Source organism: Sinocyclocheilus grahami, unplaced genomic scaffold (assembly GCF_001515645.1).
Source record: "Sinocyclocheilus grahami isolate Dianchi unplaced genomic scaffold, SAMN03320097.WGS_v1.1 scaffold164.1, whole genome shotgun sequence".
Lineage (NCBI taxonomy): Eukaryota > Metazoa > Chordata > Actinopteri > Cypriniformes > Cyprinidae > Sinocyclocheilus > Sinocyclocheilus grahami.
Genome location: NW_015505343.1, coordinates 941,687 through 955,676, shown reverse-complemented (window position 1 = coordinate 955,676; position 13,990 = coordinate 941,687). Strand labels below are relative to the sequence as shown.

Here is a 13,990-nt window from a genome sequence, read left to right as displayed (position 1 = left end):
GGCAGTCTATGGAGCCATGGAATAAAAGAATAAAAAAAGTAAATTTGATTTTATATTTCAAAATTCTGACTTTATTCTCACAACTCCAAGATTATATCTCACAATTCTAATAAGGAAAAACAACTCGTCATTCTCTCTTTTCTCCTCGGCTCTTCTGGCCTTTTCCCCCAGATTTGACAAACTCACTATTTTTGAGTTAAGCCGAGTTATAAAGTCCGAATTAGGAGACATAAACTCGCATTTGCGAGAAACAAAAGTCAGAATTGTGAGATAAAGTAAATAAATGTTATGTAAAAATGTTAATAGTAAGGTTTAAATAATATTTCATGCTGTGACTGTAGGGCTAATACAATACGTCCCCTATGAACAGCATATGTGAATATTGTTTAAATCCAATTTATGCTTTAAAAGTAGAGTAATCATAGCAGTTTTCATCCATAGTATGTCCGTTTAAACGTCTGCGTTTAGCTTCAAATGACGACGGTATTCTATATTTGCATTCAGATCTTGACATCAAAAGGCACACAAATACTTTTTTCTTTTATTCCATGGATTTTTCCCGTTTACCTCCACTTGTTCCCAGTGTTTTTCTGCAACCACTATGCGCGCGCAGCTGCAAGTGACGTCTACTCTGAACTGGTCTATTAGTAAAATCTGTTCGCTTTAGCATTTTTTGTTGTTGTTATATTATATACCATTTATGGCGGTTCAAAGATGAAGGAGAAAAAAATTAATCTAAATTTGAGTATTTTTCTAAGCAGAAACACTCCCTAACAAAATCACTCTGCTAACTCTAGATTGATTAATTCTTTCTAAATATAGTTATTCAAGTGATCTGGAGAAAATTGATATAGGAATGTACAAAATTATTATTATTGTTGTTGTTGAATATTTATTTATTTATGTGCAAATGACAAAACAAATTGAAATGTGACTTTAGGCATTCAGCGGATAGCCTACTTTAAGCAAATATTTCAGGTCATAAGTTGGCAACCCCTGCATTAAACCATAAAAACTGGGTTTCAATCAAACCAAAACATATGAAATACCATTACCTAAAACAAAATAACACAACAACAGACCAACCAAGATCACACAGAACATGAGGAACAAAAGCAAAACGCACATCTAAACTTCTTGCACAAGAGTAAGACATTCTTAATATGACAAAACATATTCATAATTTAAATTATACAGTAAAAATAGTGTTATTTGTAACATGTAAATATACATTTAGCTCGTATAAGAACAATAACGTAGATGCCTCTGGCCCATTAAACCACATCCACATGGAAGTCATAAATCATAAATAATTGGTTTATGGCAAGATATTGACCAATATAAGCAACAGTTCATTGAGATGAAGCTATGACTGATCAAGCTCCAGCTAGCCTGCGATTTACACTCAAACTGACAACATGATAACCAGCCACTGGACCACTTCAAATAACACATAATCACCCTGACACTAATTCTCAGTTCATAATGAACTAATACAGAATAAATGTGTGCAAATCAACACATGAAAACTACTGAAGAGCCCTTCACTCACCGCTGTCTGTTGTTGAGATGACGGTTGATGTGCCTGAGCAATATACACACGGCATCTCATAGCATATATTAATTTAGAGCGTATTATGTGTACGGAATTACCTTAGGATATTTTATCAATATAAAATACGTCATTAATTAAATTTGAACATCCTGTATTTTTAGATTAAAGCGAGTGTGTGTGTTCAGGCGCGCCTCTTATGGCAGTTCTTGGGTCCTTGCGTTGAACTGACAGCTCAGTTTCCATCATGGCGGCGTCCAGCGGAGAGCATGTACTCTCACTCTACAGACTGCTTCTGAAGGAGAGCAAGAAGTTCCCCTCTTACAATTATAGGTATTTACAACTATATGCATGTATTTATCAGCGACACAAGCGCGTGACATTTATACAATAGTGTCCGTGGTATAATGTGGAATGTAGATGCATCAACACGGCGTGTGCTTAGATGCAGATCTGCTCGTTTCAGTGTTTGTGGTGTTTGCAGTATGTCTGCTGAAAACTGCTTCATGATGTTTTGGAAGCGTCCTACTTTTCTTTTTCTTTTTTTTTTTCTTTTTTAAGGATTCTTTGATAAATAGAACGTTTAAAAGAGCAGCATCTATTTGAAATAGAAATATTTGCTTAATAAAAGTATTAATTTCCTTTAACCCCAAAATATTTGAATTGTTTCCACTAACTAACTAACTAACTAACTAACTAACTAAATAACTAAATAAAATAAGAGGCAGCTCAACTGTTTTCAATATTGCTAATAATAAGAAATGTTTCTTGAGCAGCAAATCAAATCTGCATTAGAATAATTTCATTAAGACTGGAGTATATATCTTTTTTCTATGATATATTTGTTTTTATAGAGAGAGAGAGAGAGAGAGAGAATATACTGAATTGTAATAATATCTCAATATTACTGTTTTGACTGTTTGTTTGTTTTTGCTCAAATAAATGCATCCTTTGTGAGCATAAAAGGCTAATAAAAAACATAAAAATCATAATTATTCCAAATATGATGAATTTAACAAACAAATGTATACATTTACAATCATACGCATTATACATTATATATATATAATGTATATAAAATAAATGCATTTGTTTTGTACTATATTTGTTTTTTTTTCTTTAATATCACTACTGTTTGATATATTTATATATTATATTTAAATATATATTCATATATCTGTTGTTGTTGTTGTTATACACCAAAAAAAAACGTATCGGCCTTAAGTGACGTATCGGTCATAAGCTTTTGGTTCATGTGTGACGTTTGAAATGGAAGGTCAAGTCAAATGCATTGCATTGTGGGGAACAGAACCTTACAAAGTGTGCTCTGTCGTATGCTGCTGCGACTGGGAAATGTAGTCCTGTATGTAAGCCAGATATTCCATGTGGACAGAAAATGCACATACGATGCACAGTATACATACTGTGCTGCAGAAATAGTATGAAAAGCTTTATAGACTGCCATTCCCGTGATTCTCACTTCAACTCTTAATATTGAAAATATAACCATGATATATCATTCCAAGTTATTGTTCAGAAATGCTATCATCATGGTGCATATTACAAATAGCTATAAAAGGCTTAACGTGTTCACAGAATAAAAAGCTGACAGCCAAAGGATAATAATCTCCCACCCACTCAGTTTCCATAGAGCTTGGAATCTCCTCTGAAATCTGCCAGTGTTCATACGTTAACAATTTTAAAGCTCGTACTTTTGTAATCCTTCCTTTTGGTTTGCCTGAATGCAAATGCTAATATTAATGCAATTCATAAATGGCTCACTGATGAAACAGAGGCAGAGTGGATTTGTGCAAGTCGCTCATAAAACTTTTTACAAAGAACAAATGTCTTAGTAAATCGATATATCGGTTCAACTTTCCTGAATATTTCCTCACCCTCGGGCCATCAGATTTGGAGAAATGTAGCATTGCATCAGTGTCTCTGCAGTGGATGCTCTGCAGTGAATGGGTGCCGTCAGAATAAGAGTCCAAACAGCTGATAAAAACATCACAGTAATCCACAAGTAAGTTCAGACCAAATGACGTTTTCACTGGAGGAAGTGTTATTATGGATTGGACGGTTTGAAGTTAAAACAACATAACAATGGATTTGTTTCTTACAAACACGCAGCTTTTGTCTTCTCCAGATGTTAACTGATGGACTGGAGTGCTGTGGATTGCTTGTGGATTATTTTGATGTTTTTATCAGCTGTTTGGACTCTCATTCTGACGGCACCCATTCACTGCAGAGCATCCACTGCTGAGACACTGATGCGATGATAAATTAAAAATCTGTTCTAATGAAGAAACAAATGACAATGAAGGGTCACAGTTTACAAGGAAATCCATTCTGCTCGTTTCATTAATGAGGCCTATTGTTTTCACTGTAATTCTGGCTGGTTTAGCAAGAACCCCAACGTGCATGTTGATTAATAACTGTGTAATATAGTCTGTTAAATTATTCATTATGTTTTTTAACATGCTGATGGTAACTCAGATTTGGCATTTTTGAGATATGCCGTGTAATACTCCTTCAAATGGGATTTTTTTAAGGTTGTGGTTTGAGCGCCGTGTGTATGTGATGTGAAATTCTCAAATTTACGCAGGAGGAAAGAAGTTGAAACGGCATGTGAAGAGAGAGAGAGATGCAGGGAGGGGAAAGAGTGAATGAAATGCAGAGCGACTGCGAGATGATTGAAAGCCGCAAACAAATTCAGTCAGTGAGAGCGAATGATTGAGAAGGGAGGATAAAAGAGATGTTGATTTTGACGGAAGGTAAGAAAAATATCACATCTGCCGAGAAATAAGATTCACAACACGCACCCAGACAGAAAGAGAGACTCTTTTTGAGGAGAGGACGGTACACACTGCAGATTTAACAATACGGCTGCAAGTGTAGACTGCAGAAAGTAGGGCAGCTCTTACGTAAAGCATCTTCCCGTTAAATATAACCCTCCCCCGTGGTCCTCCGGCTCGACGTTAGTGCAGAGCCAATGACGACATATTTGTGCTCCGCTCACAGGAAACAAACCTTTAAAAGCCACAGATAAATAAGTGATCAGGGATCAGCTCTGCTCACATCATGCAGATTTGCATGTGAAATCTCACAGATCTTCTTGAAAGCCCTCGCCTGCCAAGCCGTTTTAATTCTTTGTGCCAGTGAGGTGTCCGTGAGGCCTGTTTGAAACAGAGGGCTATTTTCTGTTCTGTTTGTAGCCATTTATTTCCATTTAACATGCTGCGTTTACTGCGACTGCGTTTGTTCTGTGTGTTCAGATTCCGTATCTAAATTGAGAAATGCTTCCATGGCTGTAAAAAATGATTGATTTCTTGCTCAGATTTATGGATAAAGTGCCAGCAAATCATTTCGTGATCGTATTTTGGATCCACCCAAATATTCTTTCCAGAACGGTGTTTGCTGGCATCTTCGCAGAATGTGGGCAGGTGATATGTTTGCTGAAAGTTGAGCGCATCCTCCCGTTTCTGGTGATAAGGGGCTGTCACGAGTCTCTGTCGAGTCTTTATGTTCCAGCCGTAATTTGAACGCTTCAGTATTAATGCTGAGCTTCAGTAGCATCTCTGAGGGTTTGATCTCTGAGAGTTCATCTCCAACACAAGCTCTGCATGCAGCGCTTCAGACTCGTCTCATATTGTCTCGTCTCTTTTCTTCTCTTTTTGTCTCTTCTCTTCTTTTCACATTGCTTCTCTCGTTGTTGTGGCTATTTCTTCTCTCATCTCATCTTGTTTCATCTCTACTTTTTACTTAAAGTCTTCCTTGTTTTCTCCATGTCTTGGTTATTTCTTCTGTCCTTATCATCTTTGAGACTAATCTGTCCTTGATTCGTATTGTTTAACTTCTCCTTTCTTCTCTCCTCGTCATCTTGTTTCTCTATCTGTCCTTGCGTCTCGTCCTTTCTTTTTTGTTCACATCTAGCTTCACTTCTCATCTCACTCTCACTTGGCTTGTTTCTCTTTCGCTCCTCATCGTGTTTCCTCTTTTGCTTCGTCTCGTTAGGTCTCTTGACATTTTTGGTTTGTTTCTTTTCTCTCTTCTCGTCTCTTCACATCTTGTCTTGCTTCACATCTTATCCTCTTTTTCCTCATCTCTCTGTTTTTCCACAGTTCTGTTCAAATAAATTTTGGCCACGCTCATCATTTTTCAGCTGTACGTGTGAAATTCATTTCAGGGGCGGGAAGCATCTTTAGCTAATGATACAAGGCCTGTGTATTTACAGCTGAAGGTGACATTAAATATTAAGCCATTTTAATTGGTTCCACTTCACAGAACCATGAAACAAGTTGTTTTATGTTCTATTAGATGCCTGTTATTACTCATGTTTTGTGTTGGTGAGGTGAATTAATTGTGTGTTTAACTGCCCATGGGTGACGCTACGCTAATTGTCGCCTACAGAACAAGAGTTTGCTAATCTGCTGTCGTAAGATCTTAAGCGAGAGTTCCTGTTCATCTCCCTAAATATAATTCTCTCAGCTGCCCAAGTGTTAATCACGCTCCCACCCACTACATTCAATCGGACGCCACATTATGCTTTTGTTTAAGGTCAGCTTAAGCATATCCGACAATATGACGCATTCACTTAAAAACACAAGCGTTCCGTTGCTCTGTCACGCGCATCATGGCTCATATTTAAGTCTGGATGCTTGGCAGCGAGGATGAGTGTCTCTCTGAGGATTCAATATGCGTGCCGCTCGATGAATCAGCCATTCCTACGCTGGTGACAAAGACCAACTGCTTAATTGTCCAATGGCCCCAACCAGAATTCACCACGGATCTACAGATCACTCTCTGTTTTCCTCTTGACAAATGCTTTGTCTTGTTGATGACCTTAAAGCCAGATGGCTGAAAATACTGAAAATATCTATCAGCTGTTGCCTCGAAGGGATGATGTGAGTGGTTTATTGTTAACTGGGTCTTCGATGTAATGGCTAGTGATGTAAACTGAAGAATGTGATGAGCTAAAATGGCTATACTTTACATAGAAACATGCAAATCCCTCTATTGTATTGTAAAGTTGATCTAAGATTTGCTTTCCAGACAAAAGAGTGCTAAAAGTTTTTGTTTTTTTTAATGGCCTCTAATCATTTAGTCACTTGACCAAACTGTAAGACATCATGCAGTGCATCAAACTCTTAATATGAATGCAAGGTGGCGGGCAGAGTTGAGAGAAATCTTACATTTAAATGTTTAATTCACTTCTGAAATGTATTGATCAAAAATGTTCAGCCTAATAAAAATGCACAATTTTACCCAAAATCTGTATGTTTTATGCACGTTAGAGCATCAGACTGTTAGCTCAGCAAAATGCTAACATTAGACAGTGTATTGAAATCAACAATCAAATCAAGTTTCCTAGCAGTTTTAGTGAAAATACCACAAAAAAACACAACCCATAAACTCATAGAAAGGGTCGTGACTCGTGTGTTCACCTGTCAATAATTACTCACCCTCATGTCGTTCCAAACCCCTAAGACCTTCGTTCATCTTCGGGACACAAATTAAGATATGTTTGATGAATTCTGAGAGCTCTCTGACCCTCCCATAGACAGCAATGTAATTACCACGATCAAGGTCCAGAGACGTAGCAAGGACATCGGTAAAATAATCCATGTGACATCAGCGGTTCAACCGTAATTTTACGAAGGTACGAGAATCCTTTTTGTGCGCAAAGAAAACAAAAATAACGACTTTATTCAACAATCCGTCTCCTCCGCGTCACCCTAGTGCCATTTTGGAGAATATCCACTGAACGCAAACAGCATATACTGTTCTGTGTCAGCTGCGTCACGCAGATACGCTTTGATTTGAACGAAAACAACGTATCCGCAAAAGTATTCTTGTTGCTTCGTAAAATTACGGTTGAACCGCTGATGTCACATGGATTATTTTACCGATGTCCTTGCTACTTTTCTGGACCTTGATCGTCGTAATTACATTGCTGTCTATGAGAGGGTCAGAGAGCTCTCAGAATTCATCAAAAATATCTTAATTTGTGTTTCGAAGATGAACGGTGGTCTTACGGGTTTAGAACGACATGAGGGTGCGTAATTATTGACAGAATTTTCATTTTTGGGTAAACTCTCAAACCCAAAGAGATATTCTGTCTAAAAGTTAAGACTCATCCACGCCTTCCTAAAATGCCTCGTTCAAATACGCCCCCACAAATCTTCGTCACTATGTGTTAGGGCTGCACGATAAATCGCATGCGATATTTAATGCGCATCTTGTCAGAAAGCCGGTTCTGTAATCGGCGGTAAATCTCCATCATGTGCGTGCTCTCAGATTGAGCAGCATTAACTACACAGAGCCGTTGTTCACTGACGAGCTGCGCAAAAAAATCGCGCGAATATGAATGTCAGTGAACAACGGCTCTGTGTAGTTAATGCTGCTCAATGTGAAAGCACGCACGTGATGGAGATTTACCGGCCTTACTATGTGTGAAGATTTGCATAACATCGGCCAAAATGTATACGCAATGAAAGAAGGCGTAACTTTTATTCTCGCTGTAGTATTCCTGCCACCGCCACCATGGAAGCTGATATTCCAAATATGGTAAGGGTCAAAACATTTCCATCACACGCTAGAGATATCTAGCCAATCACAACACACTGGATAGCTGGCCAATCAGAGCACACCGCGCTTTTCAGACCGATGAGCTTTGTAATAATCGACGTGTTTCAGAAAGGCGGGGCATAGAGGCGCAACAATTATGTACAGTATGTGTAAAATAATGTGTTTTTTGAACCTTAAACCAAGTAAACACAATTCATTACACCAAATACACAACATAACGTTCTTTTTAGCAACGCCGTCATATGACCCCTTTAAGGTACAGAGAGAAAATAGTAAATGGTCACGTGAAGGTGAATAGGAATGAAAAAACTTTGACTAACATTACAAGTGGATTTCACTGAAGAAATGCTCATTAGAGAGACTCTTCTGCAAAATGATGTTAAGTTGCTTCTGGCATGTTTCACAGCATTTTCAAAGTGAAATACCCAGTGAGCATGTTCAGTTTTATCCGAGACGCATGGGAATCTGGAAAAGTGTTTTATTATGTTGATTGTTGTACATATCGTGGCAGTTCAGAAATGAAATGTCTGTTTTTTGATCTCTTTTATTATAACTCGTGTTTCATAAAACTCGTACCTTCACTTCACGTTGCAAGTGCAGTGCTGTACCGGGTGCGCTACCGAGCAAGTTTACTACATCAGAAAAGCCATACATATGGAACTTGTTAAGTGACGCAAACATCAAAATCTATTACTTCACAAATCATGCTCTATGGTAAAAGTGTTTTATGATCTTACCGTTGTATTGTGCAAGGAATTGTACAAAAATAAATCTTTAGTAATCGATATTAATTTGCCTCTTAATTATAATTTGTGTGGAAAAGGAAAAAACATTGTTGGTGTTTTACTACCACTAGTTTAATTTCAGCTGGAAACTGAGGGGATTGCATGTATAGATATGTATAGGTATTTGCCAAAATATAGGTAGAGTCATGCTTTTTCAATAAGCCAATAAGATGGTTGCAACCATCAGTGTACGTGTTCCATGAGGTGAGCAAATAATAGATGGAATATAGAATAATGTGTTATATCCAGAAAGTGTATGACTTTGATGTACATACGTATTTTACTTGTGTTGTGTATGGCTTTAACCTCAGATTTGTCACACTAATACACACGAGCTGTTGAAAAAGCACATGACGAGTGCTTCAAAGCCGGCTGCTCAATTTTGACTCCTTTGAAGTGTCTGTCACTGTGGTATTTCTAAAGATGACGCGCTCTTTAACTAGCAACTGCCCCTTTTTCCTTCTCAAGACACAATTTTGCATCTGTCATCTGGTGTTTTTTTAGTGTATGATCTAAGATCGCTCAGCTCTCGCATGAGTGTGCTCTCACCCGTTCTGTCTGTCTCTTTCTCTGTGGGTTTCTCTCATTATTTGCCGATTTTCTTTCACCTCTCTGCCTTTCTCCCTGGCTTTTTTCCCTCCTCCTCTCCCCTCGTCCCATGAAATGGTGGGAAGCTTGGATTTGGCTGTCAGAGCGGAGCTGCCTCGTCTTGTGGAGGTGGTTCCTCGGGTGCCAGGCGAGACTTTGATCTTGGCGTGGCACTGGGGCTTGCGTATGCCCCACACTGCTCGTGTTTCGAGATGAAAAGCCTGGAGATAGGCTTCCTCCTCGCTTTTTCGCACCCCAGAAATGCAGACGTGCAAGGCTGCCTTACAGCTTAGTAACTAGCTGTCTAATGACTGCTCCATTATTAGCATGTAGCACGCACAGCGCTGGCGCTGATGAACTCTGTCATCCAGAAGAAATGTGACTCAGTTTGTCTTCACCTTTCCCAGTGCGCTGTCAGTGTTCTTTGTCTCCTTGCTGCAGTGTGACGGGCTCCGTTTCTTAATGTGCTTTGAGTTTTCCTCTTGAGAGACAACATAAACCGCAATCTACCCACGCCATGACTGATAAAGGACACTTGACTTCTGTGTGTAACCCCTGCTTTTAGTGCTTTGGTTTATAAACCTTGCAGGGGTCTTGTGATCTTCAGACTATTGGAATAAAATGTTTATGTACAAATGGCAAGAGACGTTTAAAACTGCTAGATGTATTTCTGCTCTGCAAAATTTCAGCATTCGAAATTCAAGTCATTTTTGTAGGAATCCACAGCTGAGAGTTTCAAGCAAGGCCATAACCATGAGTTGAACTTTGTGGGGGGGGGGGGACTTTTTTAAAGTATAAAGGCTGACAGGAAATGCTAGGTCTAATTCTAGTTGGGAAGTAATCATTTTGAGCTAATTGCAAATAATATTTTGAAATTTCTGTGCCTAATATGTTGAAAATGCAAAATGTTACTTCCAGTGTAACTTTCGGAATTGTGTGCAAAATCTGCATATTAGGCCTATTTATGACATCTACGTACAATAGTCATGCATGGCAGAAACATTTTTTGTGTCTTAGGGGTTACATACACTGTCAAAATGATCATGATTTTAACAGTAAAAGACTAGTACAGTAAAAACATGTTAATTGGTTAACAGTAAGTTTCCATACTACCAAACGGTGGATTAATGTGATTACATTTAATACTGTTAGAATTTTTGTTAAAATATATATCATTTTTTGAAATACTGTACAGTTTTTTAAAAGTGAAAAAGAACAAGTCATTGTATAATTTACAGTAAAAAACTGTAAATTGATATTCCCAGAATTCCCTGCATGACACTTTTTTTTTTCTTATCAGTTGTGTGCATTAGGGTTTTATCTCATATCTAATGTTGTTAAATTAATGTTTATTGCATTATTTCGCTATCGTGTGTCTTACGATAATGCTGTTTAGTATTCGTGTTAATGACACTGCATATGCACCCTCTATATAAATATGTCCGTCCTCAGCTTGTGGAAAAACTGTTTGTGATAAGCTTTCATCATGTTACTTGCTCATCACCACCTGTTTTTGATGCATTTAAGTGTATTTTGATGGTACAAAGCAGATATTAGTACTTAAATAGGTTGATATGTTAACATTATAATCGAATTAGGTTAAAATATTCCTTTGTACACCAAGCTGTATTAGAGCTAAACAAGTTACACAAAATTAAATCTGTACCGAGTTTTGAAAATGTATGTGTCTGTATATATATATATATACTGTATATATGTTTTTTTTATGTGATTGTGAAAGTTTTGTCGGCTTTTTGTCCATGTGATAAAGTCTTGTAATTGTGAGTGAATCTGCTGTAATGCAAGACAAATTGTAGACCTTGTCTGACAATAAAGTTGTATCGTATCGTATCGTATTATATCAGTTAATGTAATAAATTATTTCTGTGAATTTAAGTCTGTAAAACCAAAAATGTGGATCCCATATTTTTTACCGTATAAAGAACTGTCAACCACAGCCACGGCAGCCATTTTACCATAAATGTTACAGATTTGTATTTATTTATTTATTTTTACAGTGTATGTTATTACCACAATCAGGGAATGAGCGCCACATTAAATGTATTTCACGTCTTATTCCACTTAATAACCCTTTTTAACATCAAGCTCATTCCGTGCTTTATTTTCTCATTCATGCATGTTTCTATGTCAGACTAACATGGCAATAACTGTAAGTAATTTAAAACTGTTTGTGATTAATTTGCAGTTAAATGGCAAATTATGCAGAATCACATTGTTTTCAGCAATAGCTGAATCACACAAAAAAAAACTTGAGTGACTGACTTTTGCCAATAGACAATGAACTTTTTTTCTTTCTTTTATTTTTTTACTTTTTGCCTTTTTTTGGCCAGTTTGACTCCCAAAATTGTGGCAGTGACTTTTGCAAGAGCAAGCAAATTTAAAACAACAAGTGAGCTGTTTTGATCTCTCGCTTCTGTAGGACGTACGCTCTACGGCGGGTACGAGATGCCTTCAGGGAGAACCGGACAGTGGAAGATCCAAAAGTTGTGGAGGAGCTGCTGAACAGGGCCCGGGACAGTTTGGCCCTCATCCAAAGACAGGTACTGGTCCAAAAAAATATAGATGTTGTGACCTGTGGATTCTGTAGAGTTTGTTGAGAAATAAGAAGAGATGGTTGACAACCCAGAATAACATTTTGTGCACGGTTCCCTTTTTCCCCCTTGGGAAAGATGGTAAGAAAGAAGTCTTTTCTGCTCATCAAGCTGCATTTGTTAGATAAAATATATAGTAAAAACTGTAATATTGTGAATCTTATTTTGATTCTTTATATGATAAGCAAACAAAAATAAATAAGTATAACTTTTCTATGTGAATATGTTGTAAAATGTAATGTATTCCTGTGATGCGCAGCTGTATTTTCAGCATCATTCCTCCAGTCTTCAGTGTCACATGATCTTCAGAAATCAGTATAATATGCTGATCTGCTGCTTAAGAAACTTTTCTGATTATCATAAATGTTAAAAACAGTTGTGCTGCTTAACAGCATTTATTTCAAATGTATTTACTGTCAAATGTATTGCTTCCTTACTGAATAACAGTGTTAGGTTCTTTAAAAAAAAACGTAGTTTTATTCTGAAAAATAAATGAATGGATGTATGGCTGGACTCCAGTTAAAACACCAGCCATTCATTTATTTCCAATTAAGAAATCTCCAGCTTTATTATTTGATCTACGGCAGACGTGCAGACCGGAAGTTGCTCACATGCAGGCGAAACCAATTTGCACAGTATGATTAGAGAAACTGGAATCTGGTGCACTGGACATGTTCCTAGAAATTCAGTCTATCAAAGGCCTATGGATTATCATGCTGTTTCATTTAAAAGCCATTAAAAGAACAGCAAACTTCATTTTCTCTCTGCTGGTGAACCTAATGAAGGAGCAGTGGGCTTCGTCTTGTCTTCCTGTTCCTGTATAATTCACTGGAGGAAGTCATCTTCTGTCTGTCGCAGCTCCAGAGGCATGTATATGAACACCTGCTCGGCTCCCACCTGTCCGCTGGCACGTCCTGCGCACCACTAATGACCGCTGATGCCTCGCTGTTCCCATAATTCCACTCCAATTCAGGGCAGCTCCCTGGAGAACATGATTCTTATGATTCTGACATTTCTTCAGATTTTGCTTTTCTTCTAAGTTAGTATCGGGGGCCTGAAATTAACACTCGCAAAGTGTCAAAAGCGAATGAAAATCTGCACTGGCGAGTATTTCAAACAGTGTTTCTCGCCAGTTGGCTGGTCATTTTTGTATTAATTCTAACATTGCCCGAGAACCTGATATGGTTAGCTTGATTATCAAATTGCAATTATATAAACATGCGATCTGTTGTGTTATGATCCTTTTGTGCGAGCCACTCATGATGACAGTGTTTTAGTTACTCGTTCGCAGTAAATGTGGCTCCATATCTGGAAGTGCTGTGAGTTCGAGTCGCTTATTTATTTTATTTATTTATTTAGTCATTTATTAGACGCTTTTATCCCAAGCGACTTACAAATGAGGATAACAGAAGCAATCAATTGTAGTATTAAAACTATCCCAAGCGACTTACAAATGAGGATAACAGAAGCAATCAATTGTAGTATTAAAACAACTAAAAACAGATCCAAAACTAAAAGCTAAAACTACCTGTACACATTTTAAAAATAAAGAGATTAAATAAAAATGACAAATGCATACAACAACGTTTCAAAAACTTAACATTTGGATGAAAAACAAAAAGCTTATAGCATGCATTTAAAAATTAACAAATTTGTAAATAAGAACAGTTTCTAAATCTGTTGCCAATAAAAGAGAAAATTTTCATCAAAATAAAAGCTCTATAGTTTTAACATTTGAAAGCAATTAAAATGACAAACATAAATATTAGTATTTTAAAATGCCCCTATTATGGATTTTTCAAAATGACCTTTCATGCAGTGTATAACACAGCTCTAAGGGAATGAAAACATCCTGCAAAGTCTTA

General features: G+C 37.3%; 1 protein-coding gene across 1 annotated transcript in view; it reads right to left on the bottom strand.

Moving 5' to 3' along the window:
* The window catches only part of fars2 (phenylalanyl-tRNA synthetase 2, mitochondrial), a 157,298-nt gene extending 155,717 nt beyond the window's left edge, over positions 1-1,581 (bottom strand). The window contains exon 1 of the mRNA XM_016282709.1: positions 1,553-1,581. The gene's annotated coding sequence lies outside the window, so the exon portion shown is untranslated. The remainder of the gene's footprint in view (positions 1-1,552) is intronic.
* Between the last annotated feature and the right edge of the window lie 12,409 nt (positions 1,582-13,990).